Source organism: Neopsephotus bourkii, unplaced genomic scaffold, assembly GCF_033783945.1.
Source record: "Neopsephotus bourkii isolate Nb327-2 ecotype Australia unplaced genomic scaffold, CSIRO-AGI_Nbou_v1 NB_196, whole genome shotgun sequence".
In the NCBI taxonomy this organism is placed as follows: Eukaryota; Metazoa; Chordata; class Aves; order Psittaciformes; family Psittacidae; genus Neopsephotus; species Neopsephotus bourkii.
Window position 1 is genome coordinate 7,118,519 of NW_026900709.1, and position 19,953 is coordinate 7,138,471.

At 40.1% G+C, this 19,953-nt stretch overlaps 1 protein-coding gene across 5 annotated transcripts in view; it reads right to left on the reverse strand.

Moving 5' to 3' along the window:
• PARD3B (par-3 family cell polarity regulator beta) overlaps positions 1–19,953 on the reverse strand; it is a 415,652-nt gene that overhangs the window by 266,583 nt on the left and 129,116 nt on the right. The window lies entirely within an intron of this gene.

Consider the following 19,953-nt stretch of genomic DNA (forward strand, 5'->3'; position numbering starts at 1 on the left):
AAGAGCAACTGCTTGTCTCTCCCATACCAATCAGTTATACAAGCCCACACTTAAACTGTATGGAAGTTTGCTCTGAGTATGATGGCAAGACCATGTATTTAGAGTCATAAATCTTATTTCCATAAGCTCCCAAAATGCAGCAGTCCACCATCACTACTTCTGTACTGTCTTGACCTGAGGCATATAAATGACAGATAAGGCACAGGTTTTTGGGTACAGACAGCTAAAGGGTACCTGGACAACTCCCTATATATTTAATATATTACATGCTTTGGACTGGCTCTGCAGAGACAAACCTAAATAAGGATACAGGAGAAGAAAGGGAAGAGATGTTATTCACAGCAGATCTGCCTCCCACTACCAACTCCGAGGATTCCCAGGGAAGAGATGTAGGCAGTTGCAGTTGTTTCAGAGAAGCTGTAGACTAAACAGCTTTCTCTTGCATGCATCTCCAATTAGACTCACCAGCTATTCATGTCTATTCACACGCTGTCTGGGAACAACCTTAAAGACCAGTCAGCAGCTTCTAGCAACACAGCCATCCAGTTAGGTATAGAACACTCTCTGCAGAACTTGCAGGTGGAGTGAGAGGGAAAACATCTTTAGTAATATGAGAAAAGAATTTCTCACATTATCCAAAATAGAATTAAACAAAAATTACTTTTTCCCACGTCTTTCCAAAATAATTTATGCATAGGCAAAGAAAAAAAATGAAGAGAACATTGGTCCGAGACAGTCATTTTTCAAATGTTGCAAGTGAGTGAAAATAAGATTATAACTGTCAGTTATAATATTAATTATAGTGGCTGGGACCAATGGCAGCCATAATTACTAGATCTATAATAGAAGTTGAATATGCAACAGTTTCCTCATTAGAGATGCGCTAACAAAGCTGGAGTCATTGTACCACATTCATTCTCAGCACAACTTTCTAATTGTAGCTGGGATAAATACCAGCACCTGATGCTGAGGAACAACCAGAGAAACAAATGCTCTTACTCTTCCTCACAGTGAGCAACAGATTTTTTATGCAGGTAATCCCTTCCATATCCACTCGTACAGAAAATCAGTAAGACAAGCAAAAGTAAGACTTAAATTTGTGTCCTGATATTGAAGGAATGTTGAAATATCAAAAGGTGAATGTTGGGTTTTGTTCCAAGTGATAATAATCCTGATGCCAAGAGCTATGCATGTTTTTATGAGAAGATTCTGAAGAAAGCGATTGATAACCCACTTTGTATGTTTCATGTGCTCTTCCAAAGGTGGTAGTAGGTGAAAAGGAACCAAATCTCTCCACTAAAATATTCCTGCTCTTCACATGGTGCAGAAAAGAATTTTTTCCTCTCTAAGCACATTTGATAAGAAAGTGTGTGCAAACTGAAGCCAAAGTGTTGGATTTTTTAAGTTACTCCCTTCTGTAAGATAAATAATTATTCCTTAAAATAATTTTTCCTGTGTATATTGTGAACGACCAAAGTGTTTCCAGTGACCTGTGCCCAATTTTCAGTCTCTCTTCAACACAGCACTTTGAAACAGATGCTTGAGACACTTTTGTGTGATTCAGCATAATTTAATATCCAACTCCTTTGACATAAACGTAAACAGCACAGAGAAATACTCTTGCTAAACTATCAGAAAGTGCTTTATATTGGTACTTTTATATGCAAAACTTTCATAATTCAGTGAGCCCAAATTCTAAGTAAAACATACTGTTGCTTGTATTCTTCAAGGCCATTATCCCAGCCCCTTTTCTCATTTCTGTACCCCTTTTTCTACAAGGAGAGACCACCAGTAATTCAAAGAGAGTAAAAAAAATTCCCCACAGTCAACTAAAGAAGCCAAAGATGGCTGGGGGCACACAGACAGGGATGACACATCCCCAGAATCCACACTCGCTCCTCCTCCCAAAGTCCACGCTCTGAAATTAGGTTTCTCCTTTTCCTGTCTTCTATAACCAACTCCTCATTTCTCTCTCATTCCTCTGGCTGAAAGATGAAGTCTTCCATCACTGTGACTACTGGAAGGCAGGACTCTCTTTGTTCCAAGGTCTCCCAGCTGCCACAGCAGCTGAAGAAAGAAGATGTCTCCTGCATCACAGTATTATATAAGTCTTGTCTAGTAAGACAGGACCCTACTTCAGCATTTCTGTCTGTTCCCTGTACCGACTGCTGCAAGGCGCTGATTTTACCACATTCCCTTGTTCTCAGTTTTGAAGGTCTCCTTTCACTTGCCTTCTGCCACTGCTTTCCAAAAAACACTGACGCAAAATTACATGCTCCAATTCCTGGTTTACTGCTGTCCAAACTCTGAAAACAAAGTTTGCAGGAGCAATGGGATTAGAGGAAATACTGCTTTCATGTTTGGGAAGATGGCCTTGAAGAGATTTGGTTTCTTTCTATTCCTGCAAGGCTTTGCTTATTGCTATGAGGATAGGAAATTTATGGTGCTCATTTTGAAGTCTTCCCTCCTTGAACAAAAACAACTGGACTTTCTGACCACTGTCTCCAAGCCTTTCTCTTTTCTCCCAGCTTGCTGAAAATTTTAAGGCCCTACGGAGCATTTTCTTGTTGAAGAGAAAATTAGAGTCTATCTTCTTAATTTTTTAAAAATGTATTTATGAACACATAACATCATTTCTCATACAGAGATATGACATAACATCTCTGGGAATTAAGTCAACTGCAGTCTTTAGCTGCAATAATCCAAAACAATCCCTCTGGCCCTTATTGTTTTCCATGCATACACCACAAAGACAACAGGAGTAAGAAAACAACCTTTTATTAGACAAAAGTAAATTGAATCAAAATGCCCTCTCTAGTAGGGCAAAACAAATAGTAAGCAAGATTAAAGACCTGAGAAGAAGTGAGAAGGTCCCTTTTTACAGGGAGAACACCTGATCCTCTTTCAGGAGACAGATTGTTAGCAGCTCCCTGAACTAACCAACTCCCCTTCATTTCCCCTCAACCCCTGTAAGGCTCAGGGCTGCTCCCTGCCATATGAACACCTTTCCCTGCCACTCAGTGCATCCCAGCCCAAGCTTCTCTTGCAGTCTCCTTTCTTCTCAGCCTCTTCCTGCCTCTTCTGTAGTGCACATGCATGCTCCCTTGAACTCAGAAAGAGAGAAGGATCCCCAGATCCCAGGAAGCCAACTCATGAGTCAGACCATGTCTGTTATACACACATACATTAAATTTGTCCATCACTGTCTTCCTTAGACATGGATAAAAGGAAGAACCATCACTGATACCATTTACTACATACTATAGACAATTACACATGTTTACTTAAAGAGATTGTCATTGATTTTCTTCTGTTGAGAAACAGAATGTTGCCTTTTTCCTGTTGCTTTCCTTGTGTCATGCTCTGATTTTCATGTTATTGTACTCACGCTCTTAAGTTTATGCTGAACATTTATAACAGCGTAAATTCAAACAGAAAATTCATCTTTTCCCTCAAATCATGATACACAGAAAAACTCCTTTCTGCATACCAAGTTGATCATACAAACATGTCATTTACTAGCACTACTGTTTGTGACAGTAGCACTTTGTAACTTAGGAATTGTGTTTAAAAAAAATCCTAGTTATCCTCATCTTGCTGCACTGCATTGGTAATCTCCAGACAATGAAAATTCAAACGCATGCCCAAGACTAAAATTCTTCTCATGGTAGCAGATTTTAACCTCAACTGCTTCAGGGTGTATTTCCCCTTCTCTCAAAATTTGCAGAGTACCTTCTATTGTGGTACCACAGCACCTCCTAAGCACAGGGGGATGGCTCAGCCTTATTCACAATACATACTCTGTGACAAAGCTGATTACAAGAATTCCTGTAGTTTTTCCTTTGTTTAAGTAAACTGTATCACTTGGTTTCAAGCCATGTAGATCTATCTTTCCCTTTTGCTAGCATCACCCTAAAAAATTAGTATTTACACAGATTCATGGTTAACAGTGTATTTTCCCTGAACTCTTCTGTTTTGGAAACATTCTTTTTTAGCTGCAAATATGGTTGAAATAAGCATATGGAAGAAAACACACTTAGATTTAAATTGATTACTGTCCTGGGTTTAGCAGTGGCAGTCATTTTTCTCTTTCTTGGTAGCTGGTGCAGTGCTGTGTTTTGACTTTCAGCTGGGAACAGAGCTGATAAAAATGATGTTTTGGTTTGGCCAAGGACTTTGTGGGCCTCATGCTCTGCCAGGGAGGAGGGAAGCTGGGAGGAAGCAGAGACAGGACACCTGACCCAAACTGACCAAAGAGGTATTCCATACCACAGCACGTCATGCCCAGGAGGTAACTGGGAGTTAGCCGGAAGGGCGGGGTGGACTGCAGGGTTGGAGGAGGTATCGGTCGGTGCTTGGTCGGGCTGGGGGGAGCAAGTTATCGGTCGCCTGGTGATGGGGTGTTGTATTCTCTTCCCTTGTTATTTCCTTTATCATTACTATTATTGGTGGCAGCAGTAGTGATTTGTGTTATACCTTAGTTACTAAACTGTTCTTATCTCAACCCGTGGGAGTTGCATTCTTTTTGATTCTCCTCTCCGTCCCTCCGAGAGTAGGGGGAGGGCAAGAAAGGGGGGGAGTGAGTGAGTAAAGCTGTCTGGTTGTGGTTTAAACCACGACAGTTCTTTTTGGCGCCCAACGTGGGGCACGAGGGGTTGAGATAACGACAGATCTGACCGTCACAATGATGATTTATTGGATCTCAGAGCTTCAGAATGTTGTAACTTACTTAGAGCCGGTATTTGCTGTGTTAGTGTTTATCAAGTGTGGGGCTTGGGCTAAGGTTCTTGTCTCACTGTACTTTATGGCAATGACTTGTAATACGGGCGAGCTCCAGCAGCAGGGCGGGACGGACGTGGTCGTGGACTGGTCCCTGGCCGTCCGGCTGCTCCTCACCGTCCTGGCCCTCGCCCTCACCTCCGTCTGCTTGAGGCCCTGGGGAGCCGAGGGGGGGCGGCCCCGGGAGCCGGCGGCTGCTGAAGCGGCCCGGGAGAGCGGCCCCGGGGACCAAGCGGGAGCGGGACCGGAGGCCGCGAGGGGACGGCTGCCGGTGGAGGAGGTCGGGGCGGTCGAGGAGCGGGAGGAGGCGGCTGCCGAGCAGCGGGAGAAGGCGGCGGAGGAGCCGAGCCCCGCAGAGGAGCCGAGCCCCGCGGCCGAGCCCAGCCCCGCGACGGCCGAGAGCATTCCCCGGAAGCCGCCCGCCGAGCCCCAGGAGGACGCAGGAGACCCCGCAGCATTTCCCAGCAAGGCAGAGGAGGAAGATCTGGACTCAGGAAAAGAGAAGCTGGTGGTGGGAGAGCCGGCAAGCACAGCAGCTACACCAGCCCCAGTGACAAGTACAGCAGCATCATTTGAGAGTTCTGAAGGTTTTGGATGGCCTTTGGGTACCCTTGGGACCTGCCTGCTGATTGTGATGGGGATCAGCATGTTGGCACACACACAGAGTGTGTTTTACCCACCACCATTTTGTCTGACCCCGAAATTTAAGCAGAGTCAGGTTTGGGTCTTGTCTGGGGTTAGACAACAATATGGGAGGACCAAGAGGTTTCCCCCAAGGCTGGACAGCCATGAGTGGCAGGGCATGTGGGACAGTATGGGCAAGTATCTAGTCCACTGGGCCCCTCCAGTGCTTTGGAAGCATTGGAGATGGAAGGACAGTGAATTATTTTGAGCCTGGTGGGCCCATGACCCTTAAGGCCAACAGAACAGAGATGCAACATCGAGATGGACTCATGATCGAGGGGTGGACTTAGCAATGGACACTATTGCCCAGGTTATTCACAAGTGTGAACACTGCACATAGCCTCTCCTGCTCTGAAAGACTGTTACAAGAGATGGAGCCTGACATCATGGACCAGATGGACTCAGCAGCTTTATAGGGACTGGTCCATGCACTACGATGAGAGTGCACTTAGATAAGAGTGATGGTATATTGAAAATGTGGGATCTGAGCATGACGTGAATGGTATGGAATAAGGGGTGGATAATGTCCTGGGTTTAGCAGTGGCAGTCATTTTTCTCTTTCTTGGTAGCTGGTGCAGTGCTGTGTTTTGACTTTCAGCTGGGAACAGAGCTGATAAAAATGATGTTTTGGTTTGGCCAAGGACTTTGTGGGCCTCATGCTCTGCCAGGGAGGAGGGAAGCCGGGAGGAAGCAGAGACAGGACACCTGACCCAAACTGACCAAAGAGGTATTCCATACCACAGCACGTCATGCCCAGGAGGTAACTGGGAGTTAGCCGGAAGGGCGAGGGGGACTGCAGGGTTGGAGGAGGTATCGGTCGGTGCTTGGTGGGGCTGGGGAGCAAGTTATCGGTCGCCTGGTGATGGGGTGTTGTATTCTCCTCCCTTGTTATTTCCTTTATCATTACTATTATTGGTGGCAGCAGTAGTGATTTGTGTTATACCTTAGTTACTAAACTGTTCTTATCTCAACCCGTGGGAGTTGCATTCTTTTTGATTCTCCTCTCTGTCCCTCTGAGAGTAGGGGGAGGGCAAGAAGGGGGGGGAGTGGGTAACAAGCTGTCTGGTTGGGTTTAAACCACGACAGTTACATTGGGGGGGGGGATCTATTAAAAAAAAAATTGCCATTTCTGCACAATTACAAACTGAAAACTTGCACCAACACAATGGCAAAAGAAACACCTCCATGCCAGATGTAAGCCCATCTTCTTGTTTTGTTTTGTTTGAAAAAGATGTAGAGAGACATTAACAAATACCCTAAATAGGAGTGCACTCAGCCTTACTTCACTTTAGCCCTTTGGCAGATCAAAAATCAGCATTTCAGATTAGGAGGGGGCTAACCAATCACAAGTAACACGTTTTAGAACATTGCATATCCTCAGGTAAATAATGTAAGGTTTGAAGCTCAGGATCTCAATGTGGTTGGGGGAACTTAGGAGCTTCAGCTACCTTTCCTGAGGTGTCCCCTAAACTTATCAGGGTCTCAAGGCTCTAAATTCTGGCATAAAATTTGATGCCTAAATTTAAGACAGACGAGTATCACCTACAGTGACCACAACCACAGAAAAAGAGATTATTCCAACCCTTTCTTAATTTCTCTGTTTTGCTCTTAAGTCTTCTTGCTCAGGAAAGCACAATTCACCTCCAGGCTCAAATCCTTTTATTCTCTGGGATTTAGGCTGGAGGCTGCTGTTACAGGGACAAATTCAAAAAACTGCTGAAGACAACCAGAGTTTATTACCCATGAGCATTTTCAGTAGGCTGTGGTATCTATAATGCAGTCAAATTATGTACTAAAAAGTTATTTTTGCATTGCTTTGGGTGCAAATGTTCTCAGATGACTTCTGAGTAAGCTGACAAATCAAGGAACACAGAAAAAGCAAGCACCCCCTGCATCAGTGACAGCTAAAACATGAGGTCAGCTTGTCTGTTTTTCCAGGGAACAGGGAAAGACTACTTAAGAGGAGAACAAAAGATACACTTGGACAGAATACCATAAGCGGGTAGAAAGAGATTTACAATAAATCACCTATGCATTAAAGTCATAATTTTCACAAATGTGAAGTTGCACCTCAGCACAGACAATTCTTGCTGGAAGATCTCTGAACAGACTCACAAAAACAACCACCATTTACACCGGAAGTCAGAACTGCTTTCAAACTGGTCCTGTCATGAAACAGTTCAAGCACTGAAACAAAATCCTGCAAGCAGGACATTAATTTATATTTAAATATAGGAAAGGTCATTAATATATGCCTATTTTAGTTCTTCTATCAAAGAATTTCCACGTTAACAGGCATACAGACAGTTCTGCTGGTCAGCACTTTTTGAGAGCACTAAGCAATCAGTGCACCCTCAGATTTATTGCTTACCACCACCTGAGGCAGCATGTAATGGCTCTGCCATGTGCTTAAAACGTAGCTGACATTAGCTTGTACATTCTACCTTCCAACGGGACTGCGCCACTGATTTTTTTACTATTTTTAATATGTAACACTCTGGTGATGTGACTTTTATGTTTAAAGCTAACTCAAATTGTTCATAATAGTACCTATCAATACAGCCTCAGATCTGTCGCTATCTGTTCTTACAAAAGCGAGTACTGCAATTTTAAAATTCCCATGGATACAAGATTAAATTCATGAACCAGGATGATGTAATAGTTAATACAATTGACTTAAATCTATAAACAGATGGAAATACATCTCCAGTAAGCTCCCTCTCTTTTATATATTGGCCTGGTGCAGAACAAAGTTTCCCCTATTGCTCTAAATGAGTTGTAATGTTTCTTACAAAACAAAATAAAAGCAATTGCCTACAAGCAAAACCCAGTGAAAGATTTAAACAGAGATTGTTTTGGGGTGGTGGTCTTTGGAGCCATACATTTCAAAAGAATTGTTTTCTCTCATCTTAAGTCAGGTTTCAGTTACAAAGCACAAGAACTGTTCTCACCACTTTTATGACCAGAATGAAGTATCTTTGGTGTTGTCATTGCCTAATGAAGCAATTATGGAATATTTATGCTTACAGCTTTGGGAGTTTCAAAGATGGATGGACATGTAAGAATCACCCATGCACATATTTGCAGTAATGAAGTTAATCTAGATCCCATTTTCAGGACCAAAATCCGTATCCATATGAAAAGAAGTTTATCACTTGATCTTAAGGCATTAGGATACATAGGTATCTACATAAGATGTACAAGTAATTCTGCTACTTTCTCCCTGTTTCAAAATTTCTCTCAAGGAAGTTTCCAGCTGAAAGACAAGACTTTGGTTTGGATCTTAACTGAGTATTCTCTTCTTACACTTAACGTCACAGTACACATCAGATCTAGAGTCATTTCAGGATCTTCTGACCTCTACCAACACAATGCTCCTATTTTCAGCTCCCCGTAAGACAGTCATGGAGCACACAAAGTTACTGGAGTGCTGAGAGCACCATGACTCTGCAGTCTTGACAGCAGGTACCATGTGGAAGAGACCTAGCAGAAGCGAAGGAGCTACAGCCCAATCCTCCTGAAGAGAGGATTAATCATCTCACAACAGGGAGCTGTGATTTTTTTTTTTCCCCAACATGAGATCTAGCAAAATGTACCACTCTCATCCTTGCTGGGCAGACTGATGAGGAGCTTTGTGAGAACTATTTGGCTATTGTCAACAAAAATCAGCAGTTCTGATTACAGGCCAGGCTTTCTCTTATTCTTGTTCAAGTGAAACACCTTTGTGAATCAGCCAGTGGGTGCAAATCTCCAGCTTCAGACACAAGATTAAAATTTACAGCAGCTTCAAACATTCTGGTTTTAAACTATCATTTACGAAAAAAAAATAAATTTGTGTTGCATTACAATTTCCTTACACACACAGTTTTTTGGTTGGAGTGAAGGGGGTGTTTGTTTATATATACCTAAAAACACCAGTTGTCTTAGTCATCCAACTTGCTGCAGACAGTAAAACATATACATCTTATTAGACTGGGTTTTTTTAAAGCGGCATATTATCTGTAGTTACTGAATTTAAATAAATCATTTTAAGCTAATATATCCTATAAAATTTTAAAACTAATAGATCTCAGACTCTCACACCTCATTTTTATTCATGGATTGAAAGGTGAAAATAAGTATTTCTGCTATTTCAATTCCCAGCCCATTTCTCAACTTCAAATGAAATACTTAACGAACTGTACTAGTTGAATAAACTGACATAAAAAAACCCCAACAGTCTGTGCACCTGCAAAAGAGGCCAGACTGCCAAAAGCTGGTTTAGCACTTCAGCTAACATCAGTTACAGGTGCTTACGCAGTCACTTTTCCACAGTTCAATGGTTCCATTTTCTTTAAAACTTTGGCAGCTAAACTATGCAGCTTGAGTATCACTTTGGTAGCATTTTATTGCTAGTAGTAGAATAGCAAATTATCTTTTTTAATATATTTTAATGATATTTTAAAGGAGTATCACAAATTAAGGCATTAGCATAGGTGTTTGTAATATTTAAATGACCTATACATTTATATATCTGATCTAAATGAACAACCTTTTCTGGTCTGACCTTTCCTTTTAAAAGAAATCCTATTACAATTATTTTCTATTCTGGTCATGGTGAACTAGTTCTAGTCTCAAATTTCAAACTTCTTCCTGCTAATTTTATAAGACATTAACATAAAATAGTGAAACCTCCTGAACTTGAAACCTTCTGTGAGGTTTCAAGGAATAAGATCACAAGAACAGCTATACTGGGTCCACTTCATCTGCTATCCTGCATCTATACGTGGTAGCAAACACTCAAGGAGAAGGCATGACAAAGTGTTATATTCTACCAGCTTGGAAAAACTAATGTTTGAAAGATTTCCAAATCAGAGTAGCATCTAGACCACCTTATTTTAACAGTTACTGATGACTCATTTCCGGTGAGCTTGTCTAACTCTATTATAACTCATCCACTTTTGACCTGTAACACTTAATTACACTGTCTAGTTGAATGGTTCATGAAAAAGTTAGTTTTGGGTTGTTTTGCTTTGTAGTCTGTTGAACCATAATCTTGCTCAATACTTCCAGTTTTTACATGGTGAAGGAAGCAAATAATCATTCCCTGTTAGTCTCTCTTAATATTTAAATGTTAAGATGACTATTTTTGTAGGAAAGTTTAAAAGGACTCAATCACAGAGGGTCATTTGTCCTTTTCTGTCAAAGGGTTACGAAGAGATGACTGAAGTCTTTTGTTGGATTTCTCTCTTTCCTGAACGTAGCACATCCTTCTTTTACTTAATGTCTAGAGTAAACAGACTTTCCTCTAATGAAGTAATGAGTTAGGAAGAACACAAAACATAAATCAACAGCCAGTGTGGGGGAAAATTGTGCAGCATATTGGGAGGGAGGTGCATCTTTTGCCAACTACATTCAGGTGTAGCAAATACACAACTCTCCATTCAACTTGGCTGAGATTCTAGATTATCTGTTTGTAAGAAACAATCAAAATCTGAAGTGGCACTTCAAAGTAAAGAGACAAATAACTATCAACTATGGCTCTTGAAAACGTGTATTAAATAGATAGTGATGAGAAAGAACGACACGGCAATGGGCAAACTGACTGAATCATTTACCTGCTACTTGTAACTAATGATGACTTTCATGAGGATGGGCTCATCAGTATCCTGGAACATGCTCATATGGAAGCGAACAGTAGACAATCATTATCAAACATGGCAAAAAATGTGTAAAACTATCAGTTGGATTCTTAAGAAGAAGGGTAATCTACTACCTCAAGACCTTTAGATGAGGTGTTTCTTCAAGTTAAATGAGAAAATGTCAAACTATCCATCAGTCAAGCTTAGCAGGCTCATTTTCAAACTGAAATACACATTTTACCATACTGCCTCAGAGCTAAACAGCACATAGAGATTTATAAGCACACTTACACACTCCTTTGTCTCACCTAGCACTAAAGTGTACTTACTGACAGAGGCTGCACTACAGCATTCCAGTATATTATGCTATAGCCTTCCAAAACCTTCAGCTGCAAACATTTAGCCTACTAAATAGGTTGATCTGTTTCTTTTTAAGAGCTACTACCTTTGAAACTAAGTATGCATCATAACACTATACAAATACTCACAAAACCCAGCAACATCAGAAAATTAGTAGTACAGACAGAAATCTGAAGGAAAAACACTGACATCAAGCAAAGTATGTCAAAAAGCAGCACACACTTTTATAATAAAATTTATTCCATCATTCTAAGTCCCATTCATCACCTTCCCCAGAACCTTCCCTGAGGCAGTAAAAGGCTGGAAATTAACATCTCAGCTAGAAAGCTACCGCACAAAAATGTGTAACTAGTAATGGAAAAGTATTTTTCTTCCTACTTAACATACTTTCATGGAGATACCTGCTGCCGCAAAGTAAGGCATTTTAAACCAAGTGCAAAAGGAATAGGGACAAGGGGAATAATTGATGAGAAATAATTCTGGGCAAAATCAGAGGCAGAGGGGCTATAAAAAAGAAACAGGGGTTTTTGGTAACCGACTATGCCCATAAATTTATTAACTCCACTACTGCTAAATTTGTGGGTACTGGGAAAGGAAGACTGGCTTTTTTTCTAAATGAGCAACCCAAAGACAAAGAAACACATGGAAAATTTTTATATATGCATGTGTGTGTGTATATCTATATTTACAGAAAGCATTACTGTATTCTTTTGCTGCAAAACAAAGATAAACTTCAGTTATGCTGGTGCAAAGCTCATTTCCATGAATCAAGGACAACTAAATAATACCAACCTTAAGTCATAGGGTCAAAATATGCCAAGCCTGCACTCTGACTGAAAAGTTATCTTCAAACCTTTAGCTTGCCTAAGAACAGAAACCATTTGTTTTAGGAACACAAGTAGACTTTAACTGATCATCACATTTCTTTAAAAGCAGATTAAACTGAATGCTGCAGAGGACAAAATCTATCAACAGTGTCATTCCCACAACACCTATGACAAACAGAACAGAACAGTGCTTGATATCACTACTATAAGGGCAACCTTCCAGTGCACAAGAAGAGAATAAAGTCATATTTCCTTAAGGAAATAAGCAGTGTTGCCTCAAATCTCAGAAGGCAGCATGTGCTTCTAAGAATGCATTTCTGTTGAAACTCACCAATTTCAAAATGTTAATTTTCCCACAATCACACAAGAGAGACTTGTTATACACATGTAGTACACTCGGTGTACTGACAGACATCGTAACACTCAGCCAATAAACTGTCATTGCAAAATTAAGATGAAGAGGACAGCTTTTGTGTAAGAAAAAGGTGTCCTTCCAACTTACTCTGATGCAGTATAAACACTGTACATAAGCATTAGCAACACTTTTGTTTAGCAAATTAATAGTTTCAGTTTGTATCTGTTTTCGTAATGTTTTAGAAAGCATAATCATGTGGCTTCCTTGCATTTAAAAAACCACTGTGTATCTCAACACCAACTAGAAAGAGAACTAACCAAATATATGCTCTTTAAGATGACCACAAGCCTACTTGTAATACTTCCACTTCAAAGAGCATGAGAAAGAGAGGGAATTCTTCCCAAGCTCTAAAGCCACATAGAAATGGACAACATCTGTACCCTGGAGGTAACAGTTTAAGACCTGTCAGGCCTATCAAGGGAGAAACTTTCAAAAACTCCCAGAAGAAAGCTTGCCTTCAATTCCCTTGGACTTCAAACTAAAGACACTGCCAATGGAAACATCTCTGTCAACTGACTTAGTAACCCAAACACAGAGGGCCGTTCAAAGTAAACAAGTGTTTTGAACAATCCCATGAAGCACAATTTAAGCTAGATCAAGCCCCAAACCACACAAATATTTTCAGCTGATTAAGTATATTCTCTATCTGAAACCACCAAAACACTTGCAAGGAAATTCCATAAGAGTGCAAATAACCTTTCCCAAATGTTAAAAAAGACACAGCCACAACACCAACAACTGTGTCAAAATGGAAAATCAAAACTTTCTAGGCTAGTACTGTTATTATCCTGTACTAGACCTATTGGAGGGGTTGGAGCATTACCAGATAGTAATCACCGTTTTCAGGAAACAAGTGTCCACTGCAAAGGCACTACATAAAATAATCGTCTGAAATAACTGACTGTTCAAAGGCACAAGAGCCTCAATATCACTTGAGCTTTGACCATCATTGCCGTTTGTAAGCTTATGTTATGAGAGAAACTATAATCAGCCATCCCAACCACCATCTGCACCCAAGTCTTCCACTTGCCTAGAGCCTTAATCAGACTAGAGGGCTGAGGGTTATATACATATATATGAAAGGAGAAAATAAAGAAATAAATAAAGCAAAGACATGCAAATTCTGAAAAACCAAAGAAGAAATTTTGGTAAGAAAAGCAAGACACTTGCCCTACTTAGCATTGAAAGCTTCCAAAAGAGTGAAGTTAAACTGCAGTTTACAAGACAATTTTATAACCTGCTACTAATAACTGTTACAAGCAACAATTTATTTATCTAGCCTCAATTTTACCTAAACACTAGTAAAGGTAGAAACTCATTAAGAAGCTAAGTTTTCTTGTAATAGCCAAAGCAACGTAATTGTATCTGCTTCCTGTGATGCTTGCACTCAGAAAACAGCTTCAGGAATCTTCAACCTGACTCCCAAAGAAAGGGAAAATGAGGAAAGAATAATGAAAACAAAACAAAAATCATCATGGAGATATCTACACAAACCTCACTTTTTCCCCCCTATTTATTTAGAAGTGACAAGTATCACCGAATACTGTCTGTCTTCCTCCAAGAAAAATCATGACTACTTAACACCAAGGAAAGGAGCAAGAGAAAATGAACAACTAAGGTTATGTGCCCTCAGCCATCATCTATCAAATAAAGCAAACAGACCACTAAGCCAGTCATGAAAGCATTTTCAGCTCAGAGGAATGTGTCCATAAAATGGATCCTCCATGAGTATGTTAGTGCAGGGCTGAAAAGGTAAAAACAAACTGCCACCATGGAAAAAAAACCAAAAGGCTAAACCTCTTACTCCCCCTTTTCCTGTTCTACTAACTGCCATGCAGGGAAAAACACTAGAAAAGAACACTAAACTATTAAGTGCAAAAGAAAACCAGAAGGGCCAGTAGTGTGCTCATGGGTGCAGAGAAAACTACAAGATGGCTTCTTATGAGGGCCAACAGAACTACAAACATGAAAAACTCTAGACAGTTCAGCTACTTTAATTGAAAAGCCTTCAAGGAATTTGAAAACTCTCCTACTCAAAGTGCCTCTACCGGCACTCTACAGGCTTGAAATGGTATAATGACACACTAGTGCTTTAACAGAAAACACAGCCAAACATTTCTGAAGTGACTATGTTGAAGTTTGCAGTTGGAACTAATGATCACACAAAGCATTTCTATATAGACAGGTCACTGCTTGAAATATCATGGACACACCACTTTCATGCACAGATTTCTGGAGGGTAACCATTTCTTTGGGAAAGAGTTATTAAAAACCTCTAATTCAAAGCTGGCAAATATATAAAAAAAATTATGAAAATACTTTAGGAATCACAGATTCACAGCGAAGGTCACATCAATTTACACGTAGCCCATTAGTTGCTACCATAAAGTTGTGTTTCAACACTCTACATTGCTGGTTCATGTTTAATAATTCTAACAATAAACATGTATGCATTCAAAAACCTCAAACTACTAGAGAACCTCAGACAGAGCTATTTGCACATTCTGTTAGTATCCCTAATATACATAACCCTATCCATCAAGGGCTCTCTAAAGATCTTAACACACTGCACAAGAATGTCATCCACTACGCCAGCAAAGCTATCTTTAAGATGAGAGAATGACTTTTTAATCATACATCAGCAACAAAACAGCAGTTTGGAACAGAGAATAAAAGCAATCAGTCAGCAAGGTCTGCAAAGGTAAGCCCCTCCTCTGCAAAGATTTCACAGCCAAGATCTCTGGCCAAAGAGATGTGCAAAAACCTGAACAAAACACACAACCAAACCCAATGCCAACAAAAACCAATGCTAGGTAACCCAGTAATTACCACCTACATACAAGGATCTCCAAATGTTTCATCATCCCAAACACTTGTTAGTTTACCAGTCGTTATATCAATGAATAGACTTGTACACAATTTGCCAAAAATCCGACATAATACATTTTGTTGTTACAAAGATCAATGATCAGCAACAGTGACTGGGCAAAAAGTATTTATCTAAGCAGCATTTGTAGAAAGCAAAACCCACCATCTGTGCAGAATAAAGGAAGTGTGTTTCTGAAATGACTTTGATACACCATTTTTAAAAAAACATTACTGCATCCTAACTTTCAATTATCCATTCAAAATAATTGTGTCTGATTATGCAAGCTCAGACCAAAGGAGATGAAAGAACAATACAGAAATGAAACACTACTAGAGATGACATCTACTCCCAGAGAGCATCACAATCTTGTGGAAAAGTTGGGAAAACAACTAATTGTCAGTCATAGTCCTGCTCCAGTGAAATAACTGTATTTAGTCTTCTAAGGGTACACAAGTACAAAAGTGATGCTTACTATACAAGAGCCTTCATGCCAGGCAGCAGAAGGGCTGAGGAGTCAAACAGCCAGAAGACCATCTCTAACACAGAATTTTGAAATGAATTATTTTACTGAGGCATTTGTTGCCTTACAATTGGGCAGAGAAGAGATTGAGAGCAGCCCTGTAGAGAAGGACTTGGGGGTGCTGGACAATGAGAAAATGAACATGAGCCAGCTTCAGTGTGCGCTCGCAGCCCAGAAAGAGAGTGACCAGCAGGTCGAAGGAGGTGATCCTGCCCCTCTGCTCTGCTCTTGAGAGACCTCACTTGGAGCATTGCGTGCAGTTCTGGTGTCCTCAACATAAAAAGGACATGGAACTGTTGGCACAAGTCCAGAGGAGGGCCAGGAAGATGATCAGGCAACCGGAGCACCTCCTGTAGGAAGACAGGCTGAGAAAGTTGGGGCTGTTCAGCCTGGAGAAAAGAAGGCTGCATGGATACCTCATAACAGCCTTCTAGTGTCTGAAGGGGGGCTATAGGGATGCTGGACAGGGACTCTTCATTAGGGACTGTAGTGACAGGACAAGGGGTAATGGGTTAAAACTTAAACAGGGGAGGTTTAGATTGCATATAAGAAAGACATTCTTTACTGTAAGGGTGGTGAGACACTGGAATGGGTTGCCCAGGGAAGTTGTGAATGCTCCATCCCTGGTGGTGTTCAGGCCAGGTTGAACAAAGCCTTGGGTGACATGGTTTAGTGTGAGGTGTCCCTGCCCATAGCAGGAGGTTGGAACTTGATGATCTTCAGGTCCTTTCCAACCCTAACTATTCTATGATTCTATGCAATTCACCATGGCTAAAGTCACACAGCTAAAATGTATTCAACATACTGCAAGTTCAGTATTCATTGTGAGGTTTTGTCTATCCACAGCTTTATACCTAAGGAGCAAGGGAAAAAAAAGGCAATAAAGAATTTATGACAGTATTTGAGGTTAGAGATGTTGAAGTTTACCTCCATCCAATTTTTCAAACATAAATCACCTATTTAGGCATTCAGTTGCCTGTATCATTCTTTGATAATTGCTATAATGTCCACATCATCAGTGTACTCTGGCAAGTTCTGCTCACAAGGAGCAGTCTCACCAGACAAGCTCTCTCAGCTGCCAGTTCAGCAACAACATACCAATGTTCTCTACTTACCCACAGAAATACCAAAATCAGTAGGTCATTTCTTCACTGTTTCAAACAGATAACTGAACCCATTAAATAGTTGTGTTTCTTTAAATCTTGTAACAGATATTAACAGCTGCTTTATTAACATTTGTATTGTAGCATGAAATATGTTCCCTACCCAACCACATTTTCTGTCAAATAGGGATTTATTTTTTTTTTTACAACAGATCTATATTTATTTCATTGTCAACTGGAAGATGCACACCAGGATTTTCTATATTAAAAGTTCTTTTATATTTTGAAATAAGAAACTCTGTACAGTTAACAAAAGTTAACAAACCCCTGCCAGACTTGATATTCTTTTGCGCTAGACTTGAATTATGGATAAAAAATAGAAAGGGAACTGGAGCAGTAGTGTTCAGTTTTACATGCTTATTAAGCACTGAGCTCTTTAGTATTCTTTCAGCAGATCACCAAATGGACATTGTTTCTACCTAAAACCATGGATCTGGCTTCACAGAATACAGAACATCCAACAGAAATTAATAGGCAAAATTGTTCCACAATCTGACAACGGTAGAATAATGGATTCCCTGCAGTCCACCCCTAAAGCCATTCTGCAAAAATACTCCAAAAGGTTAGCACATATGACTGTTCTTGAAGCAGGGCTCTACCATGGAAGGCAACACTTATCACTACATCTATATTTAATCACATCCTTGCTCTCAAATGAAAAACAGATTTTAAAAATTATTTGTTTATTTCTGCTAAAAAATGTGGGTCAGTTCAATAACTGGACAAGGAGCCAAACTACTGTGGTTCATGCATCAATGATATTGATGCAACCAAAATATCCTTCTATTTCTTCATTTTGCCTGTAGTGGAAATAAGGACATAACTGAAGGTCCAAGGACTTGTACATGAAAAATACAGACAAAAATTAAGTCTAAAGAACTGTAATCTGTGCTACAAAAGAGGAAACAATTCTCTACACTATATTTCAGAGTTTATAGGACTGATAGGTAGAAAATCTTTCATTTACATCATAAAACAATCTGAAAGAGAACCACTGAGACAGACAAACATTTGGGTTCTCTTGTTTTAAGAAGCAAGCATCCATTTTAACTTCAAATATGTATTAATTTCCATTGAAAACTAAATGGAACCCTAATCGGCTGCTCTTCTCATGTCATATTTCATGTCCTTTACACTCTATAGTAGAAAGATGCTATAAATGCTATGAAAGCTGAACTACCTGGTAGCTTACCAGAGAGCTCAAGAGCTCCAGCATTAAGTGTTTTACATAAAATTGTATGAAGCTGAAATACTCTTCTCTCCAACACCCAACTTGCATACAATAGTATGCTAGACAAACTACTCAAAATGATTGGACTTTTTACTATAGCTCAGAATGTTATGGAGAACAATCTCTACTTTCTGAAACATGCTAAACTGTGTTGACATGGTATTATTTAAAAATATGCAATAAATGAAGAGACAAACCATTCAAGCACTGTGCCTTTAGCCACAAATTTTACCAAATTTTACCATGCTTACCAAAACTACAGATCAAATACAAACAAGTTACAGCAAGAATAGTCTTTCCCCAAGATTTTTAGGCATGAGAAATTCCTCTGTGACATTAAATATAGAAAAAGATTTTTCTGTGTTCTAGAAAACAGAAGTGATCCATTAACACAGAAATTTGAACACGAAAGTTTTCATGCAGCTTGAATTCCAGTATTTGCCTACATTGAGCACAAAAATCAGCACAGACTTCATCCAGTGAGCTGTATTAGAAGTTTTATTTTAGCTCACTGGTTTTGTTTATCAGACTTTTCCTTTAAAAATGTAATTAAAATAAGCATACAAGTAAATATTCAATTTCTGAAGTTGTAATCAGGCTGCCACACAAGAGTAGTACAACTAGAGGTACTATTTCTATCCTTACTCCACCTGCTTACACTCAGAAATTTCACTGCATGCCATTAGAAGACTGCCAACAGTACTGAGGAATACAGAGTGAACTGGGCAATGAGCTTTGTGGAATTCAGAGAAGCCTCTCCTGAGCATTATTCATTTGCTAAATACTGCCAGTGTACTTCAGCTTTACAGACAGACAGTAGAGGATTCACCTTCAATCTGTTTTTGAAAGCTCCTATATCTACTATCTAGGTGACAGCTGAGCCTGCTCTAAACCCGCAATGATACTTCAAACTGCCTGGTGCTCAACGTACGAGACTCTCTCTTTCTAATTGGAAACCAGTCTCTGAGCTCTTGGCCTTCCAGGTACAGCGAAACAACACAGGGGAACAGAGTTGCAGCACTTCACGTAGTACCCTCTGATATAACAGGGAATTAAGCAGAAGCCTCTCCTAATCAGTTTGCTCACCTGAAAGTCAAACAGGCAGACAGACCCTGCTGTGCAACTTCTTCAAAGGCAAAGAGCTGAACTGTTTGAAATCAGAATCTCCTTCCTTCTACCTCCCACCCCAAAACAGGGCACTAGCTCAGAGAATCAATAAAAGTATTTGCACACAGCAGGTTTACTCATTGAACCAGGTTCCTAAAAAAAAATAAACCACCAAAACCACCAAACCGAAACCAAGAAAACCCAAACCCAAAAAAATACCAAAACTGTGGATTTTTTTTCAACAACTTTGTAATTTGCATAGGTTTCATGTAAGAATACAATGAAGAACTGTCAGCAACCTATCCCCTCAAAGAAAGGAGAAAAACAGAGACCGCAGCTGTACTGATGGGCACAACACACAGCAGGGTAACAAGGCT